Source organism: Haliaeetus leucocephalus, unplaced genomic scaffold (genome assembly GCF_000737465.1).
Source record: "Haliaeetus leucocephalus isolate CR32 unplaced genomic scaffold, Haliaeetus_leucocephalus-4.0 Scaffold228, whole genome shotgun sequence".
Lineage (NCBI taxonomy): Eukaryota > Metazoa > Chordata > Aves > Accipitriformes > Accipitridae > Haliaeetus > Haliaeetus leucocephalus.
In genome coordinates this window covers 450,076-471,546 of record NW_010972664.1, presented here as the reverse complement: position 1 = coordinate 471,546, position 21,471 = coordinate 450,076, and positions in this window count along the sequence as shown.

Here is a 21,471-nt window from a genome sequence, read left to right as displayed (position 1 = left end):
CCCCCCCCGGGGGGGGGGGGGGGGGGGAGACAGTGAGTGGCTGCGTGGTGCTTAGTTGCTGGCTGGGGTTAAACCACGACACTAAAGGAGGAAATTTGGCATGTTCTAATTAACCATGTAGAAATAAAAAGTGACATGTGGCACTGATCAATTTATATAGCCAAACGTTCACAAAGACCATAAAGAAACATCGCTGCAAGCATCTGTATTTCAGATGACCCAAAATGGTACCCTTTTGGGTGGTCAGAGGAGTCTCAATTAGCAAAATCCCAGAGCCTTAAAGCCAGGATAACAAAGAACTGAATGGATTACTGTGTTTGCTAGCAAATATTAAAAAGGATGAGAGATTTATGTGCTGTTACTAAATTGATCTGGTTTGATGTCCAGAAAGATCATAAGAAAGGATATAATTTAAAAATATACTTATTTTTATTATCCCTCTAAACATAAGGACCATTGGTATTCAATTCTAATAGATGACTTATACACAGAAGATCTACACTTCCTTCTTGACCATCACCCCCATGTCACATGCCTCGCTGCTGAAAGATGAATGACCAGCAGAACAGAAATGGAAGTGTAGAGAGCTGTACACGAGGAATGTTGAACCACAATTGTTCTCTAGATGTTTATCTATCCATTTTGGCCAAGATATATTGGCTTGCCAATAGCTGTTTGTCTCTCTGAAACCTTTCATTGACCGGTTCTATGATGGGTTGACCCTGACTGGATGCCAGGTACCCACCAAAGCTGCTCTGTCACTCCCCCTCCTGAGCTGGACAGGGTAGAGGAAATATAACGAAAGCCTTGTGGGTCAAGATAAGAACAGGAAGAGCTCACTCACCAATTACTGTTATGGGCAAAACAGACTTGACTTGGGGAAATTAGTTCAATTTGTTACCAATCAAATCAGAGTAGGGTAATGAGAAATAAAACCAAATCTTAAAACACCTTGTCCCCCACCCCTACCTTCTTCCCAGGGCTCAACTTCACTCCCGAATTCTCTACCTCCTCCCTCCCGAGTGGCACAGGGGGACAGGGAATGGGGGTTGCGGTCAGTTCATCACACGTAGTTTCTGCTGCTCCTTCTTCCTCAGGGGGTGGACTCCTCACACTCTTCCCCTGCACCAGTGTGGGGTCCGTCCCACAGGAGACAGTCCTCCATGAACTTCTCCAATGTAAGTCCTTCCCATGGGCTACAGTTCTTCATGAACTGCTCCAACATGGGTCCCCCGCAGTGTCACAAGTCCTTCCAGCAAACCTGCTGCAGCGTGGGCTCCTCTTTCTCTACGGGTCCACAGGTCCTGTCTGTTTCTATCTGTTTCTCTCTGAAACCTTTCATTGACTGGTTCTGTGAGAGGTTGACCCTGGCTGGGTGCCAGGCACCCACCAAAGCCACTCTGTCACTCCCCCTCCTCAGCTGGACAGGGGAGAGAAATTATAACAAAAGGCTCATGGGTCGAGATAAGGACAGTTTAATACAGCAAAAGCAAAGGTCGCGTGTGAAAGCAAAGGAAAACAAAAGATTTTATTCTCTACTTCCCATCAGCAGGCGATGTCTGGCCATTTCCTGGGAAGCAGGACTTCAGTACATGTAGTGGTTGCTCCGGAAGACAAATGTAAATAATGAATCTCCCCTCTATTTAGTTTTTATTGCTGAGCTGACCTCATGGTATGGAATATCTGTTTGGTCAGTTTGGGTTAGCTGTCCTGGCTATGTCCCCTCCCAAGATCTTGCCCAGCCCCAGCCTGCTGGTGAGGGTGGGGGAAATGTTAGGGAGACAGCCTTGGTGCTGTGTGAGCACTGCTCAGCAGTAGCCAAAACACTGATGTGTTATCAACACCTTTCTAGCTACCAATACAGAGCACAGCACTATGAGGGCTGCTATGGGGAGAATTAACTCCATCTTAGCCAGACCCAGTACAACATAAGAGGAAAAAATTGAGAAGGCAGGAAAATATAGGAAGTCAGTATCTCAGATATCTTCTCACTGTGATTTGACACGGACGCCCCTTCACTTGTTTCCTATTGACTAATTTCTACTGACTTCAGGAGGCTTGCATGGTAGACTTCTAATACAGTGAAGGAGGGTAGGAGTTAAATAAGGACAGTGTGTAAGGTATGGAGACAGCAATCAAGTTTAAAACAGAAGATTCAAGACAATTAATGGATTTGCTGAATAATGTAGGTATCATTAATACAGATATCCCCAGGTAAAACTGAATTTGAGGTTCATTATACTAAACCACTAATGGCTAGAAATGAAAAACTGTAATGTTAGCTCCTATTAATTTTAACTGGGAATTCTAGTACCCCCAAACCTGTTAATCTTCCTGTCTGTACACAGTAGCTTGCTTTTACTTCAGATCTCAACAAAAAAGACCAAAGTGCCCTTGCAGTGGTTAGCCTGGAAGAATATTGAACAAGGAGTCTGTGATCCCCGTAATGGTTGATCTAGGTGTATGCCTCTGTATAATGGATGTCATGTGATTGATATTTAGTCAATATATATACAGTCAATATATAGTTAGTAGATGTACATGTAGTCAAAAAGCTTATTAATCTTGAGTATATGTTGTCACGTCCCAAAGTTGGAGCGACTCAGGTTCGTGGATTTCCTTTGTCAGAATTAAGGTGGAACGACACCAGGGGAGTTCAAACAATAATCAACATTTATTCAACCTAGCTAACTTTGTCCAAGTAGACATGAACTTGTTAATGTGAACCTTGCAACATGTCATTAAGCTGCTGTTTGAGAAGAGGAGGGAAGTATAGAAAAAGAAATGGAAGAAGAAACATGAAATGTATCAGAAGGAGAGCCCTCCCGTTGAGTCACGAGGTTCAGAGCAGACCCCCTTGCTTTCTGGACTCCTTCTCAAAGAGGAGCTCAGGGGTGGTTAGATCCACTCCTAGTCTCAGACTTGGTCAATGGTTTATGTTTCAAAGGATGAGGTGTAGGGACTGTGGAGAAGAGAGAAGGAAAAGAGGGAGAGAGAGAATGAGAGAAAGAAAGAAAGAAAGAGAGAAGAGAAGGGTTTCACCAGTCCTGGGTCCAGCGTTGGTCCAGCCAGTGTAGAGATCCAGTTCCGGAGGGCGCGCGCCAAGGACTCATTCCCCCTTCTTTTATAGTGTGTTCGATGGTCTCGACATGCGCAGTCCCATTCCCGGGGTTCTCTGCAATCGGTCAGTGAGCTTTGGGGGGGGGGTGTTCATTGCAGAGTTGCCTCTCTTTTTCTGCTGGCATGACCGCTTAAGATAGAAGCACAGTCCCATCCTCCGTGGGGCCTCCTCCTCCAGGTGCTGCTGTGCTCCTTCTCCTGGTCACTTAAGATAAGGACTTGAGGCTTTGGAGAAGCGCGGTCCCACCCTCCAGGGGGCGCTCTCCTCTGGCCACATTGTCCTGTTCACAAAACTCCAGCATTTTTACAGAGGCCGTTTTCTTCACCAAAGTCCTTCAACGAATGTTTGAGACATTGACTATAATTTGTCAGACCGTCACATATGTATAGCATATTGTCTTGTTCTATTGAAATATTATATGCACCTGTTCAGGAACTGCAGCTTTATTAATAAGATAAGAATATTAGAGTGCATTGTCCAAGGGACTCTTCAAAGCTAAGTCCATATTCCAGTCCCGACTGCTGTCATTGATTGAGAAATCTGTATTTTGACCAAGAATCTGTAAGAATACCAGTGATCTTAGAGCTGGTGAACCTCACCATGGATGGGATCTGCGCAGCGTGCTGTGCCTTGACCATAGGTCTGCCTGATACCATATCATCTCGGGGTTCCCAGCACCAGAAAGATTTTATAACTGGCTATCAGCTTTTCCGGGCTATTAATGAAGTTATTTGCTTTGCAAGTGCTTGTGCATTTCTTATGGGATGTGGAAAGAACCGGCACCTCCTCAGTGCAAAACAGCTCTTGAGTTTCTCGTGCATACAAGGAAGACCTGACCTTTGTGTCTGTGTTAGTAACCTGAACAAATGTAACTGCAAGCCATTCAGGGTATATGCTGTGAAAGTTATCACTAAAAACTACTGCTATTGCATTTTTTTTCAACCCTCCTACATGGTATGATGAACTCGTAAGATGAATTGCACATCCACAGTACACTTCTGAGCAGCACACACAGTAATATTGAACTGTGGCAAATAGTGCAGTGGGATATTTTTGGAACCGGCAAAACCCCTCCATTTTCCATAATGCAATGAAATATACCACTGCTTGCACTTCAGTGAAAAATTCACAACCAGGCCTTCAGTCTTTCTTTTTTTTTAACTATTGGAAAATGAACAGCATGCTGAAGCTCCGTTCTAACTGTTTTTCCTCACTAATTTGGCCTCATTTCACAAGTGTAGACTGCTTGTGCCAAGATTTTATACACTGCTTTTTCTTTCTCTCTCCACTGTGCCAATAAAAATGTTTTTAATTCTAAGTCTTATATTTATTACTTTCAGTGTCACTTAAAGGAATAAATCTATCATGGAGTAAAGTGCAAGTCAATAAAGTAATGTACATACACCAAGCAAACTTTTTACCAGCTAAGGTACTACGGTACAGATAATAGAATTCTTTGAAATATACTGTAAGGTAATGTTCTTAACTGTAAATTCTGCAGTAAGCCAATAAAACTGTGCTTTTATGCTCTAATAAATGTCAGTTTTTAAATATCCTAAAATGCCTTAGCCTGTTTTAACCTCATCCATATAGAATTGCTCCTTTGTATTAGATGGGAAATATATTTTAGCTATTTTTCCTTTAAAAATAAAGACACCCCCCCCCCCCTATAGTTTGTAGAGCTTCCACAGAAGACCTGTAATGAAGATCTCTAGCTCCTAATAGCCTCAGACTTACTGAAACTGTATGGTTACATAAAATAACTATCTGGAAGGTGACTGTAGAAGTAAAATAGATACTCCCAGCAACTTATGCAGTGTGTCCTCTCCTATTTATCTGGATGGCCTACTGTAAGCCAGAATGAGCTGTGTTCAGGCCAGAACCTTACCTTAACAGAGTGATCCTTTTGACTACTTAATGCAGCTGGCAGGAAGGTTTAACTGTATTTTTTTCAAATGTTTTGCTGGGAAATTAAAAAGCTCAGATAGAAAAGGGATCCATTTGGTGGACTTAATTCCCAGTGTGTGGGCTGAGTGGTTGGCTAGACAACCTTCAGGCTGGCTACTGTCAAAAATTTTGGTGGAACTATCAATTTGTCCACAGGAACACAATACCATCTGTAGTGGGCATTACAAGTGCCTTAAAAAATAGGCAGATTGGTAGGTATACAAATATATTTCTGATCGGTCAGATTCACCTCAATTCGTTTCCATTGGCAGGCAGGCATTTTCTGTTCATTTTTCATGCAGAACTTCTTAGTTTTCTTTAGAATAGTACATAAGAAATGGTATGCAACACTTGGGTATATGAAATAGCTTCCCTCCGACAGGCCATATGTCCATGCCACACCACACTGATTTCAGGCTTCTGCCTATGCTGTGAATCAGTAACTTTCAGATCAAACTTGCTCAGTTCACATGCAAAATGGTGTTTTGTTTGGAGTTTACTACTACCAGTTCTGTCAGAGCATCCTTGAATCTGAAAGCCAAGCTACTTTTTTTTTTCCAGCTCATGCACTTTCCAGTAGAAATGAGGTCTCTGATGGCCTAATTTCACCCCTGCTTCAATTGGTACTAGTCTTGTCCCTGATAAGGGCTTCAACCCGTGCAATTCTACAGAAGGTGTGAGAGATGAGGAGGTTACACATATAAAGCCAAACTTATTATGGCAATGGATTTCCAGAGCTGCAACTGTGTGTCAAAATGAAAAAAAAAAACCACCTTCAAAATTCTGGAAATAGTACCTGAGAAAGTAAGAACTGACAACCAGATGTAAACCATCCTCCTTTTGGATTGGTACAAAGATCAAAAAACAAACAAACAAAGAATCCACACAACTTGCAACATTTGATCCCTTTAGATGTGCAACAGGAACACTTAGATAAAGCAAAATCAGAAGTCTTTTTCCCCAATCACTTTTCTGACAAATTCTTAGCAACACTTTGTGCAGTTTGACAATGATCTGTACAATCTCATCAGGTTTTTTTCTACAGCATTTAACACAACACCTCTTTTAGAACAGAACGTACTTTATGCTGTTACCATTTCTAGTCCTTCTGAATGCTCCAGTTTTTTTAGACTGAGTTTATTTGTGCAAATGGCATGCTGCACAAGGTCTGTAAGTACACCATACAATTCCTAAAAAAAAAATAAAATATTCATTTCACTGGTTAGCAATATAGAAAGAGCTGAGGTACATAAGTGACTACAGATATGTGAATACTGAGCAGCTAGCTTACAAATATTGTAAATACAGAGATTTTTCAATATTGAAGACTATAGGAAAACAGAACTGTTTTTACTGCCTTATTTATCAGCTGAAGAGGCTGCCAAGACTTCCAAGTGCCTGACGATGTCCCAGTGACACAGGTCAGAAGACCAATTACCAGCCAACCCAAATGGCAGAAGAAAACAGACATTCTTCTTTTTCAGGAGAAAGGAGGCTGGTAAATTTGCAGATGAAATTTATCAAAAGAGATTACTCTGCTCTAATGTTTTGCTTCCAGTACAGCAGTGAAGCACAATGCACTAGCAAAGACAATACACACGAATCGCTAGTGATAAAAAAGAAGCAAAAAGATCCTCAGAGTCTCTATGCAAGCAGATACTCATCAGCTCTTCACTGGAATGATTTGTGTTCAGTTGTGCTGCTCAGTTTCTCAGAAGCTCTGATCATTATTGTTACCACCTTTGCTAGTATGATCCAGAAGGAAATCAAGCCTGCCCTCAAATAGCAGATTACTTTGAAAAGAAAACATAGATAACTGATATAAGATCAGTACTGTTAACCTTACTTTACAGACTGGGATCTGAAGTACTACTAGATGCATTCCAGTATGTTGGAAAAGCTAGAAGTGAAGCCCTTCTCAAAGTTCAGCCTTGGTAATAAAGCTACCCTTTCTCATCAGCTTTTCACTTAACTATTGTTAGAACAAGACTGACAACTGGGCTGACAGCTGCATCTGGTCTTCTTCTGAATGCTAACATACTGTTATTACACCCTGGTCAGCTGGGTATCTGGTTGGCTGGTTACACATTTCAAATTATTTGATCCCCCATGTTCTCACTTAACAAGCCTTCAGATCAGGATAGTCTGACCCATCATCAGCAAAAGGGCATTCTGCTTTGCAGGCTGGGATCCTTTTACAGTGCTGGAGGACAGATTTCCTTTCTGAGGAGAGACAGGCTGAAGCGAACACATTCCTTATCCTCATTTCAACCCCCAAATTCCAGACTATGTTCCCTTAGAAACAAGCCTAAGACTAAAAGTTTTCCAGAAAAGGGCTATATACACTATCAGTCCCAAGGTAATTTAAGTTTCTTATAGGATCTGTCTCTTCCCACCATCACGCAACTGTCATCTTTGTCATAATGTTGTTCGCTGAATGTGGCCACTGGCAAGAGTAGAGGCTCAGAAATGGTCATTCATTCCTGGGAAGAAAAAGTTCTCTTGTTTTGATTTTCTTAGTAGGTGACTCCACTGCAGTGTTCAATTTCATGTTAAATACTTCACTTTCATTATGAACTAGAAGTAAGGTATTATTGGTCAGATCTGAAATAAAAACAAACCTCTGTATTTATACATTTACAACGTTGTTATTGTAATTATTGGTCTTGAATCTTCTCATTCACTTTTCATTTTAGGACTTCCAGGTAGAAAAATTAGACTATTCCTCCAGAGGGAAAATTTTGCTTTCTAATCAAGACTATTTCAAATTGTCAAAATGAAACCCGCAGCATGCAGAGAAGTCTGTGTTCCAGAAAAGCACCTTTCTTAATTCAAGTACTTTTAATGACCATTTAGTTCACCTTTTTCTCTTCCTCTATTTCACTAAGATGACGTGGGTCATGATTATTATATTAGCTCTGGTACAATGAATGCTACAGCAGACTTGCAGCATAATTCTCTTCCTCCTTAGGGAATTGATATTTTTATTCACAGCACAAGAAAACCTAGTTTGTGAACAGAATATTTTTTTCCCATTTCTGTTTCTTTATTTGGTATTTTGATGCAATAAATTGATTAGATAGACTAGACAGTAGTTTCATAATCCTGTTGTAAGCCTACTAGAATTAATTACTGTTCACATAATACTATTGAGGAAGTATGTTTTAAAAAGCAGAATACTCATTATGGTATAATTTTCAAGGATGCCATCCACATGATATAATTCACAACAGTTATGGGGACGGATGCTTGCTTATTGCAAAAGGGCAAGAGAGTCAGCAGGTGACGAGTTACCCGGTAATGCCAGTTGGTGTAATGTGTGGTCCTGTGCGGCATTGTCACAGCATTGTTCTTCTCCACCATTACATCAGATTTCACCTGCTCCAGCTGCAAGTATCAGTGTTATGCCAGTGAGTGCAGATGAGGTTATATAGCTACAGAATGGGTCTGAGTCCAGTGAAATGAATAACAGCATTTCCACTGGCTTCATGACACCTTGTGTCTGGTCTTCAATGTAGTCCTTTGCACAAGACTTGAGAGAGTTTTAATCTGATTCCCTTGCCTCAAATAATTTGAAGTTCATAAAAAAAGCACGTGAAAGTGTATCTATCTGGAGACCTTTTTAGCAGCTTGTTTGCTGTTTAGTAAACAGTTCTCAGCATCCACAACTGAAGTAACTTGATAGCTGCACATACAGATTGCAAAATGGGGGCTTCCTGTTCATCTTGTCCAGCTTACTCTTAATGCTGCACTTTTATCTGGTCTAGTCCCTCAGCTAAGGAAGAGGAAAACCTCAGATCTTGTTAATGCACAAAACACAAACACCTTTCATAAAGAACTTATTAGCACACCCAAAATTTTGTTAAGATGGCTAAATTTATTGCCTAGATCAATGCTGAAGGGTTTTCTCTCACTAAAATCTCTCTAAGGCCTAAAAGTTAGCCAGTGATCATTCAAGTCCTTTCTATTACAACAGCCTCACTGAGCTTCTCAAGTTTAGCAGTGAATCAAAAGGGTATCTAAGGTACCCAAGTAGTACAAAAATTCTGAATGTGGCATCCAAGGCATTCCTAAGGATGATTTGTTAGGATGAACCTTCAACAGACAGACTTAATGAGTTCAGAGAACCATTTCAGTCAGTTACAGAGGTAAACATATCTAGAGCTCAAGCTAGAAGCTTGGGAAATGCATTTCTAGATCTTCTTACAAAATTAAAACAATTGCTTACTTTGCTATTTCTTAGACAGACAAGTGATCGTACTTATCCTCATACAGACTTTGTTATTGTCCTTGCATTTTATTTTTTTTTCACTAAACAAACATTTGAAGATGATATCAGGATGACATTTGGAGAAGGATACACACAGTCTTCTTTTTGGTTACAAATACAGACAAACAAAGCCTTGAAGTAAATCAATATTTATATTCCTTTGCCACTTTTGTTTTGCACCTTGTGTCTGTAGTGGTACATTTGAAAGCACACCTCCCACACACGTGAAGAACTATATAGCTATTAACGACTGAAACACATTAATAGCATTGGAAGGGGTAGGGCATACAAATCACTATTAAAGGAGAAGTAGTTGCTACAGTAGTGGTGTATAGCTAAATATGACAAGATCTTCAGAGGCTGTTAAGTTGATGCTGTATCATATTGAACAAAGTAAAGTTAGCCAGTGATGACTCATGTCCCCTCCATCACAACTTAATAAATGGATACAGAAATTATATTGATTTTCATGGATAAGCAACTAGGTCTGAAATCTGAAAACTCGAAGAAATATAAATTATGGAATATGGACCACGTGTGATGATCTCATAACAGGGTGAAAAATCCATCACCTGGAGCAAGTATGCTAAACTGCAAAGGTTTATTTTGACACCCTATCACAAGAAGTTTGTTTTTTGTTTGTTTGTTTTTTTTTTTGTAAATATGGTTTGGCAAACTTCTCCTTGTGCCAATGACTCTAACTCTAGAAGATCTAATGTGGAATACCTAGTCTGTCATAAAGTGGAAAGTATTAATGTGAAAAGGACAACTTCAGTCAATACCACAGAATGAATAAATATGAATGAAAAACTAAGTATTTGATGTTTTAAATGAGAACTTGACACTCAGCTTCCAGATTCATTGCAATTTAGAATCAATATGTAAAAACTGATTTTACCAAAACAGATTTTCTACATAATAGTTTCCTCTGAATTTACTCCACAGATTGATGTTTCTAACAAAGATTTGTTTCTATAAAATCAATTTTCTTTTCTGTAAAACAGAAGCGAAACCTCTCAAACTTGTAACTCAAATAGATTTTTAACCACAAATTAAGAACTTTTCTGACGTTACTTTGGCCAGCTTCTATTGTAACTATGACAATATTTTATTAGTAAGGGCCTGAAGATGCAAGCAGAACCTCTTGGTTATTTGTCCGACACAGACAGATCAAAAATCTTAAACAGAGTACTCAATCATCAGAAATGTAAGTGTAGAGGTTATTCAGAGGTCAAGAAGATGGAAAATGGAGTTCAGCATTCCTCTTCTTTGCTGAACTCTGCAAACTGGTTTGAGAAGTCAATGAGGAGCTTTTTCAGCCTTTGAAAACAGAGGATGCTCTCTTTTAAGCTCCTCACTGCTCATTTCTGGTTTAGTTCTCTTCCCTTCCTGCCCCCAGAAGATGGCAGTGTAGGACTCTCTAGGAAAAAAGGGTAACCTTTTTCTCCAATATCCAACAGCAATGCTCTTTTATTATTATTATTTTTTAAATATAATTTGTACCATGAATTTAGTCACATTCACTACAGAGGAATCCATGTTTTCCAGAAGGCTTCCTTCCATTCCCCAGGACCTTGGATATTTCAGCTACCTAAACATGCAATGTGTGTTCACACTAGCAGAGCACCAGTAAAGATATTTGTGGAATATGACTTTTATTACTTCATGTCTCCCAGATACTCATCCCAAATTAAAGCAAACTACATCATTAAGTCCTGACTTCCCTGCAAAATTACCAGCAATTTTGGACAGATATGTGGCTCAAGACAACCCCAGATATATCTCCATGAGGTCATGGCAGCCTGGGAAAGTATCTTAGATATTTGGGAACAGTTCAGTGACATCATGTCAATTGAGATCAATAAAGCCCCTGAAGAGATACTGAGTTTGTATTATTTGTGGAAATAGGATTCCCAAGTCTTGGGTCATTCCAGTCAGCAGTAAGTCTCTCATGGGCCTTAAGGCAAGTAGGGCAAGATCTGCAACACACATGAGATCAGAATAGGATGCTCTGAGATTTTTCAGGTTTTGTTTATAACATCTGGTTCAGCAAAACCATCTTTAAGATGTTCAGATACTCAAAACTTTTGAAATACAGCTCCTATAACAGACAGCAGAACCACTCATTTCTAGCTTGTGTGCTTTCAATCTTGGTGTGAATGGACAATAGGGAAAGAACACTTAAGGAGAGACAAGGAAAACAAAATTTAAATTAAAAATTCATTTCCACTCAGGTATTCCTATAACACTATTTGTAAACATTTGCAAGTTCTCAAAAATACCTTGCTGCTATTTTATTTTCCTTAACATGCTTAGGAAAATGTTTGATCACACAGTACCTTACTGTATATGTAATTTAAGTCATACCCTTTTCTGATGTTTTTAAAAATTATACAAAATCAAATCTTTCCTGAGCTAATTCAGCACCATGACATACCTATAGCCAATAATGCCAATGAAGACCACTACTTCTAGGACAGTTCCCATGCAGCCACTTGGCTACAATCCCTTAGTCCATTTTACTAAGAAACACTCTCAGGTTTTCCATATTAGGCACTTGAACAGCCACAAACACTAAGATGTTTTACATTTAATGATTTAATCAACTCTGCTCCCTGCTCAGAGACCCGAAACATGCACCTTGGATATGTGAAATGACTTTCTTCTTTCCCATCTATGGCAAAATATCCTTATATTGTCAGTGCTTTTCTAAAGAAAGATTCTGTTATCAGCATTCTTTCTCTACAGAGAGGAAAGAGGACCATGTGTAGAGAACTGCATGCAACAAACGTCAGTGAATTAGAAGTTGGGACAATGAAGGGCAGTAGAATGTCAATAAAGCAGTATCCAAAGGAAAAGATTCAACTAGTGAGAGATTATAATGTATTGAAGTGGACTTATTTCCATGAGTGGGAAATTTAGTCCTAACTTGAAGAATACGAAATGTTTAAACAAGATACATGAAAGAAAGAAATATCAAGATAGCCTTGGATAAAACTGGATTGTTCTGTTGGGAGTGGGATTGCTCAACTTCAGTGCAAGGGAGGAGAGCAGACTGGTCTCATGTAAAAATCTAGGAAGGAGGAAAAGGAGAATCTACAAAGAAAGGAGAGGAAAATAGCCTGATATTCATATTTTGGGGGAAATAATAAGAGAAAGGAATAAGAAAGTAACAGTTATGCATTTACAAGTACAAAGGCACTTTCCTGCCACCAACCCCTGACTCCAAACAGGCACACTCTTGATCTTTTAATAATTTGATTAGTTATATGTGTGCTAAGTTTTTAGATTCAAAAAAACCACCAACCCAACAAAAATATCTAAATACTTTAAAAAGGCACAACTACGTACCGTTAACAACTTGGCTAAAGTTAAGCTAGGAAGATATGGCAATCTAACATTCCTGATTGTATCAGATATGCCTCTAAAACTGTTGAAATTCCAGCAAAAAGATGGATACATGTGGCAAATGAAATTATCAATTTTCTTCAGTTTTACAACTGAAGCAGCTTATACACAACACAGGAATTAGTAGGTTTTGCATTGTTTTGAGACAGATAAAATCATGCTTACAGCACTGGTTTATTTTATACCTACCATCACTCTACTTGGACAGTGGGGAAAATTATACTCTAATATATATAAAGAATATATACTAAAATGTTAGCAAATATTAGTATATTATTACATATATATGTTTATATAACATATATTCTCTAATTCTTAACACAGTTTTGGTCTCCCTGAAACTAAGTGCTAAAAAAAAATTTCAAGCTTTATCTCCTATTGAAGCAATCATAATTAAACAACTCCAAAAGAACAGAGATTCTGTCCATAATGTGACCTTTCAAAGATGAATGAAAAGGTTTTCTGTTGCTGCTTTTAGGTATAACTTTAATTCTCATGAGCAGTTGTACTAGTCTGACAAATTGCTAACCTGTATGAAGCTAATAGACACCAAAGACTGAGTCTATAGCAACTTTTAGCCTTTTTTGTTCTATTTTAATATAATTACTTACTTAATTTTATTTCATTGAGCTATGAAAAGTAGCTGGCTTTTATTGTTGGGTAAGTAGTATATTTACCTCATTGAAGTGCTTGTTAACAGTATATTGGGGAAGAAGAGAATCCAAACACATTCAGAGACTAATTAAAGTGGCCTTCATTTGGGAAGATGATCTGAAAAGTTTAAGAGTAATCCTTAATTATCTAGCCTGTGGGCTAGCCATATGGTGGAAGCTTTGCCAGTAATACTAACTCTGCAGTTTTGCCACATACATTCCCTAATATCTGAGTTGTTCTATGGCCTGTTTCCAAAACTAAACGTAAGAGCTTACACCACATACAAAAGAATGGCCAGGTGACATCAAAAGGAACAACAAACATTCAAATCAGTTTTCTGCAGTGAGTTTCCTCCAAGAGGACATGAAGCATTTTCCATCCCATCCCCTTGTAGATACAGCCTGTCATTTGATATTCAACTCTAGAGAGCCGAAGACATTCCAAGTTTGGAAACTCATGAAGACATGGGTCAGCTTGTGCAATATAGAGTTTGACATGAATAATTTTAACAAGCAGATATCCTTAAGGTATTCCACATATTTAAAGTCAGTGTATGTATTATATAAACTTATTACATAGAGCTTTCATTGTAGAAGGTGTAACCAGCATTCATGGCATGCCAGTATTTGGTTTTGCTTAGCTTTAGCTAAGACAAAATCCCCCAGATGTTTGTTTTTGAAGTAATATCCTGGGTAGTATATCCTCTTGCAATAAAAATAACCTTTGCAAAATGTTCTCTAGGAACAGAATAGTCTCCTCTTTCCTTCTATAATGCTATACACTTTTTTTCAGGCTTTTACTAATCAATTTTTTCATATAGGAATTCTTATTTCTTAAATTTCTAGATTTCTTTTTGTGCTGCAAATGTCAGCAGTTCTCTTTCCTTCCTCCTTGAAAAAAACCTTCCACCCATGAAACAATTGAAGCTTTAATTCAGTGATATAGTCTCACAAGATTATTCAGCCTTCTCTGTAAAGACAAAGTAAAATCTACTGATTAGACTTTCTAGAGAGGATGATTTTGTATTTCATGCATGTTATCCATTAAAATAGTTGCTGCAGGGTGTTTCGTGTGTGGATTGAGTTCCCCCCTCCCCAAGTGGTTCACTTCAGGAAGTTGCAGGGAGAAGGAGATGAAAAGAAAGGAGGAAACCAGAAAAATTTAGGATCAGTAACATGTTCAGATAATATCAGTTACCAAAGCTCAGTTTTGGACAGAAGCATGAGAGCCAAGCCTTCAGAGCTCCTGGCATTCCTAACATTGATTAGACCTCATTGGGAATGCAGGAACAGTAGTTAGAACTGACACTCCTGCTTCTGCGAGGTAGGGAGGATCACAAATTCACTCATGAAAAGAGATACCAGTATGTGTCTAGAAGAAAATGAATTCTATTTCCTACTGAATCAGCCACCTTATCGCTGCAGAGCTGAACTAGCAACAATTGACATCTGCAACTGAATTAATCCCAGCTGTCCAGCAATTAGAATCAGGAAGCAGCAAGGAGTCGCTGACACCCTGTTGCCACTATCTGAATTCCTGAAAGCTACGAGACCATGGTAGTTCTCCTTACTGAAGGGAGATCTATGATGAAGCTACTCCTTATTAGAGAAGCAATCCCCCATGGTGTAAGTAGCCTTAATAGACCTTGCATCTGGAAAACACCACCATTTGCTCAAGAGAACAAATACATGGAGATAACTGGTTTAGTGTTATATGCTAGCTTAGAACAGCAGTATAACATTTGGTTTAGCTTATTCCACAGCTTCAGCATCACAGCTCATTTGATTCCAGCCAGAGAACTAGATGATGTTAATGAGCCATACTGTCTAGTCTTTCAAGTGAAATGCTAAAAGACCAGTAAACCAGACAGGGAACACCATAGGTATAGCAACGTAGGATTCAAATGAAATGTCATTATCTTATTGTGCAAATACTGAGCATTTTCCTTAATTGGAATACTAAAGGTTAGGTGTGCTTGATCTAACAAGTCTATGCTTTTGCAGGTTTTGCCTTATTTGCAGCTAGCTACCAGCTGAACTCCAAGTTTTTCTCCACCCCAGTCTGTTCCTTTTTCTCAACCTGTATTTATACAAGCAACCTATCTTCATTACAGAAACCTTTTCATTTTAAACTGCATCCATACTCAAAAAGCACAAATGTACACAAGTCTGAAACACTGGCTGCTCAGGCAGAAAGGCTGAGATCCAGCTGCCCTGGGATCCAGTTGCCAGCAGCTGAACCAGAAAAAGAGTAGGCCAAGAAGCTGGAATTTTACAGGAACACCACTGCTCACCACCCCTTCTGTTTCCAGCAAGGGCCAGCTTTCGGGAACCTCTAATTTGCAGGACTTCTGGTTGGAACAAAGCCAGAGCTCCGAAGGACTGTTTTATGCAGGAAACTTGTTTGGGTGCAGGAATGAAGAAGACAAAAGTAGTAAGGGCAGCGGCACCTGACTGTTAATCGTCAGTATTGAAGCCTGAGAATTGAGACGATTCTTTCTCACAGAGAGGAATTAAAGACCTAAGCCACACTACAGCCTGCAGGGTCTGAGACCTTGGCCTCTCTCTCCTCATATCTGGGTCAGAGAAGTCATACTCCAGAGTATCATCCAGGTTGTCCCCTCCCAGGCCTAAATGGAGCTCTTTCTTAGTGGAAACTTGGGCTTAAGTGACAGAAGCTGATCAGATCTTGTGCCTGCACATGAGGATGTCATGAGCTGGGAGGCAGTGTAAAAATTTCAAGCTATGAGCCTTTGCAAGACCAACAAGGAAATGCAGGTCAGAGATTCAGGGATTTCTTACTTCAGCTTCTGTCCCAAGGAGATAGGTCTTGCCAGCCTGGAAGTTCAAACAAGTTTGGGAAGCACTGACTAAATAGTGCTAGTGTAAGATAACCTTCCTGTGTCAGGCCTCTTCTTCTAAGGAAGTTTGGAGTGGCCCTTAAAAGAAGGATAACAATTTTCTCCCAGGAACTATATTTCTAGTTCGAGGTTTTCTAAGTAATATTGTCATTGCTGGCAAGCATGGATCAGAAGGGCAGTGAGAAAAACTTGAAATGTCAGCTGCTGACATCCAAGTACAACAGCCTCTGGAGCAGCACAAGACAATCTCACTCCTGTATATTTCTGATGTCCCTTTCCCTTTGCTCTTACATTTCTGCTTCACTTGGTCATGACTCCATTAACTTACAGTCCACACAGTTCAGCCAGTGGAGGTGCAAGAAATCATGTCTGCACACACGCTTATGTCTTGCACTGTGAGTGTATCCAGCCTGACATTAAGCATAGTTCGGTCAGCTTTGACACAACACGCAAGACATCCTCTATCACTCCCTCTGTATCAGAGGCAAACTCATCAGGCAGGCTGGCTAAGAGATGTGAGCTGACCTATCCAGGCCAGGAGGAACAGACTCAAACAGCTACTTATATGAGGTAGACTTTGAGTAACATTGGCAGCATCAAGATTGCCACTTTCTTCTGCTTGGAAGAGATAGAAGCAGGTGCACTACAAATTTCATAACACAAAGCTGTAAGGTTGGTTAGAGTTCTTGCTAACAGATTGCATGATTTGATCAGAACACATTAGGAAACAGATAAAGGTTGTGAAACAAAAGTTTTCTGGTTTTTTGGTTTTTTTTTTTTTTTTTTTTTTTTTTTTTTTTTTTTTTTTCTCCCCCTCTCAAATGCTGATTTGCATTAGAGCTACTTAGGTCGTTGAAAAGTTGAGACATTGACAAAAGCAAACATTGCATGACAGGCAGGACTCCTTGTTCTACTTAAGAAACATTAAATCCTTCCCAGAGAAGGGGAGAGAGAAGACATCCCTATCACTCACAGCTGCCTGAGTACTCTAACTTCTTCAGCTGACATGTAGATCCCGTGTCTCAGCATTAGGAGGCAGCAGAACCTGAAAAGGAAACTAGGCTTACTGGTGAATTGAGATGAAAAAGAAAGGTGTGGCAGGGAACAAAAAGGTTGTCTGTGTGTGGCCATATCATTGCTCTTAGGAGGAGATCAGGACTAAGCAGCACTACAGAGTTGCTTTCACAGCATTACAGGGCTTACGGAACATGATTCAGACTTACGAGGAGGAGCAAGAATGAGCTGCAGGACTCAGTATCAGCAGTTAGGGAAACCTAGTGTTGAAAGAAGAGGGTTGAGACAGGGTAACATTGCAGGATACTTGCAGTAACACTCAGAATTATCAAGTTAGGATAACAGGGTAAGGAGTAGAGGAACAGAATAAGCCCTGGTAGAGCTGAGAAAAACTGAGAAATGCATTGCAAGAAAGTGCTTAAAAGGAAACATCACTACATCCTGAAAAATAATACGCGATGCTCACTGTGTCTCCAACAGCCTAGACGAACCCCTTCTGTTGGCAGGTAGCCATACCTCCACTGGTAAGGAGAAACAGCAAAACACAACCCATAGCTCAGGTTCCACAGGGAAAGGAAGGATCCTGGGACTGTCAGGCAACCTCTACTGCTGAGCAGACCTAATAGTCATCAATCTTTATTGGTTACCACAGATTCTTTGAATCACATTTTCTTTTCAAATTCCTGAAAGCAGCTGAGAAGGAAAGAATGGGTGTGTTGGCCTAGTAGTCATGCTTTAACAAGCAGATAAAGTTTTTAGGAGAAAATGACACTTTGACTAAAGAAGTACAAGATAAAATCTGTACTCCCTCTCACATGGTTACTGCTTCACACAAGCACATGACTGACCCTCTTAGCAAACCTGTCCTGCTCAATTGTCACAATAGTGGTTAAAAGTAAGCAGTAAAAACAAGGTCTGAAAACTTGATGAGTGAATCTCGTGACATTCCTGAACAAACTTACTCTCCAGAAAGTATAGAAAATTCCAGATCACAAAGGTTTGGATAAAATATATGAGCACAAAATAAGATCAGACAATCACAAAGGTCACAGCAAAAAGGAAATGTGCAGTGCATCTTTCAGGCAGGGTACAGTGGCAAGGCTTATGTAAATACTGCTGGTATCTGTAATACATAGAGACCCTAGCATTCAAATGAGGTCCTATTATCATCTCTGATACACAGGGAAAACAGGGTAACACAGAGAAAGAATAATATTCATACTTCTACTCTCACAAATTTGCTACATGGACGAACACCAATAACCAGGATTTAAGTTCTCATTCAGGCAAATCAAGTAAAGATACAAAGATGCATGTGCTCACCCAAAGGTGTAACTTAATATCCTCCAGTAGAGGCCACCTGGCCTTTGAAGATGGGCACACTTTTTGAGAGAATATTGCTGAGCACTTGCTGCTTCCCCTGAGAGGACAGAGAAAGAAGTGGCTAGAAATTTGACTCACCTGTGAATTCTGGTGAACCACTATTTCTACCCAGAAAGATGAATTTTCTAACAACAGTTGTTTTCAGTTACCTCCTTGCCTTGAATATGTTTTCATAATAAAGCTTTAGAGTTGCCAAAATGCTCATCTTGGCAGTTTGAAACACGACTTACTATCTTGGTTTGGGACAGAACTGCTGCTCACTTAGAGTTAGTATTTTGCATCTGGTTTGAGAATTAGGCTTAATCAACATGCACAGTTTCATTCTATTGATTAGTCTGATCCAAACCCAAGAAAGACTAATAAATTGGGTCTGTAGCCATGAAGATTCTGCTGAACAGCTAGCTTTAATGGGACTTTAAGGGGCAGGGGGCAGAGAAGGATGTTATTTTAGTAGATACAATAGATCACAGTTAAGAATGTTTAAAAAATCTGTGAACTTACAAATTTTGTGCTAATATGTAAAAAATGTCCTGTGACCTTTAAGAAACTCTGTTTATCTAAAAGGTTTTGTTCATTTTTTTTTAAAGCTACTTCTGCTATATATTACATCTAAATGGATTATAATTGAAGGAAATTAAATTACTTTGGTCCTCCTTGGCAGAACTTGGTGTAACTGTCAGTCATACTGCATTGCATGTACAGCCACAATGGCATTTTGCACTGTGCAATGCAGCACTATGCAGAAATACCTGAGTTAGCGCTGAATTAGCTGGCTTCAGAGCTGGACAGATTAAGGCAGGAACAGTGCCATTCTAACTGGGGTATCGCAATTCAAGCCAGAGCGCCTCGCTGGCCCCAGCTACACAGACCACTAACTCACAGGTAGTTTCAGAATTTCTAAGCGGCACCATATTGTGCAGGCTAGAGATACATTTTTAGATACTTGAATAATGAATGATGGTACATTTCCTTTCTTCTCTCCTCTCTCCTGCTCCTCTTTATCTTTTGACTCGCATTAACTTTATGGGTGGATGGTACCTCAGATGCTGCTAAAGGGGGGGTGAAGGAAGCTTAAAATTTCTCTAATCCCTTCTGTCCTCTAGTACATCTTACATCTTCTCAAATGTTTTTAGCATCTGTACTGAATTCTTTTCCATAACTACAGAATAAAAAAAAAACAACATTAAAAATATAATGCTATTATAGTCCCAAGAAAATTGGCAGGAGAAGCTAAGTAGCTTAAACCATTTTTGGAAGCCAATGAGATACCAAATTGATAGAGCTCTAGCAAAGTTATTTAATAAATTATCCATGTGCAAGCCATTGCACATGGTAAATGTACAAAATTCTTTTCTCCTCCTACTTTCAGTTGTATACCAGGGCAGCTTCAGAGACCGCATCATCTAGACTCATGACCAAGTGACAGAAGAATTTTAGATATGAGTTGGAAAACTAAAAAGAAAATTAAAATAATCATTGCTGAGAAATGAACTGAGCAAAGAGCTGTATCTCAGATTTTAAACAGTATTTCATGAAAGTGAAGTATAGAGCACTACCACTTTGGTGAATGGTAAAATAGAGGAACTCTTAAGCCACCCTAGAGGGGAACTATTCCAACTTAATTTCCTTTTTTTCCCTTCTAGGCTTGTTTAAAAATTTATTAGTGATACTCAATAAGAGTGCCCAAATCTGGTCTTTAAAGTGTTCAAAAAGCAATATGGAGAAACACATCAGCATTTAATGATCATATTTATTCACAAATTCATAGGCTAAATACCATTAAGTTATCCAATGATTTAGCTACCTTATGGAAAAAAACCTCTCAAGTTTACCCATTTTCTTCTGTGATTTGGCAAATAATTTGACTTAGACTAGAAGTTACCTTAGAAAATTACCTAGTCCTGACTTGAAGATAGCAATGTTTTGAAAGCTTTATGTTCAGATAAATTATTCTATTACTAATTTTGTATTCTCCAGGTTAGGAAATAAAAACTTGCGATGTGGCAAAATAATGATACCAGAGAAAAGACAGTCCACCTTTCAAAGAGTCGTTTCACGGACATACAAGTCATCAGGATTTTGCAATAATCATTACAAACTTCTAATGCACTAGAAGTTATTCATATTCTGGGTACCAGAACCTTGAAATATGCATTGCTAGGTTTTTGAGTTGTAATACAATTATTGAATTATTTATATTAATATTTATTAGAATTTAATAATTAATAGTTATATATTTAATATCATTTAATAAATTAATATTTATATAATTGTATACTAATACAATTATTTGTTGAAATTCTAGGTTGCTCAGTTGCTTCACGATGCCACCATGTCTTATGTTCATACATTGCAGATGAAACCACAGTATCAACAGAGTGAATGTATTATAAAGACCATATGCCTGGTCGCAGCAGTGAGTCCTGTTTCCATTGTTTAGAAGGCCCAGATGAACAATTGCAAATTATGCAGTTGCCAGGTCTGGGAAGCAACTATTTTTAACTGAAAATGAAATCACCATCTCCTGAAAAAAAATGGAATATATTTTGACTATGAAAGGGATGGGAAGAAGTAGACAGATTAACGGGTAGCTTCTTAGCTGGTGTGAATTGGCACTGCTAAGAAAAGCTCCTCTGATGCAGTATTGCAGGGCTCTGTGTTTTCTTTCTGAAGGAAAGCAAGCAGTAAGTGGCTGCAAGTAAGATGAAGACAAGCCTGGAAATTTTGTGCAGGTAATTATGAAAATGCAGTTTGGTCTCAACACAACCGCACTTATTCTCCCCGCCCCACCCCCCCCCCCCCCCCCCCCCGGTG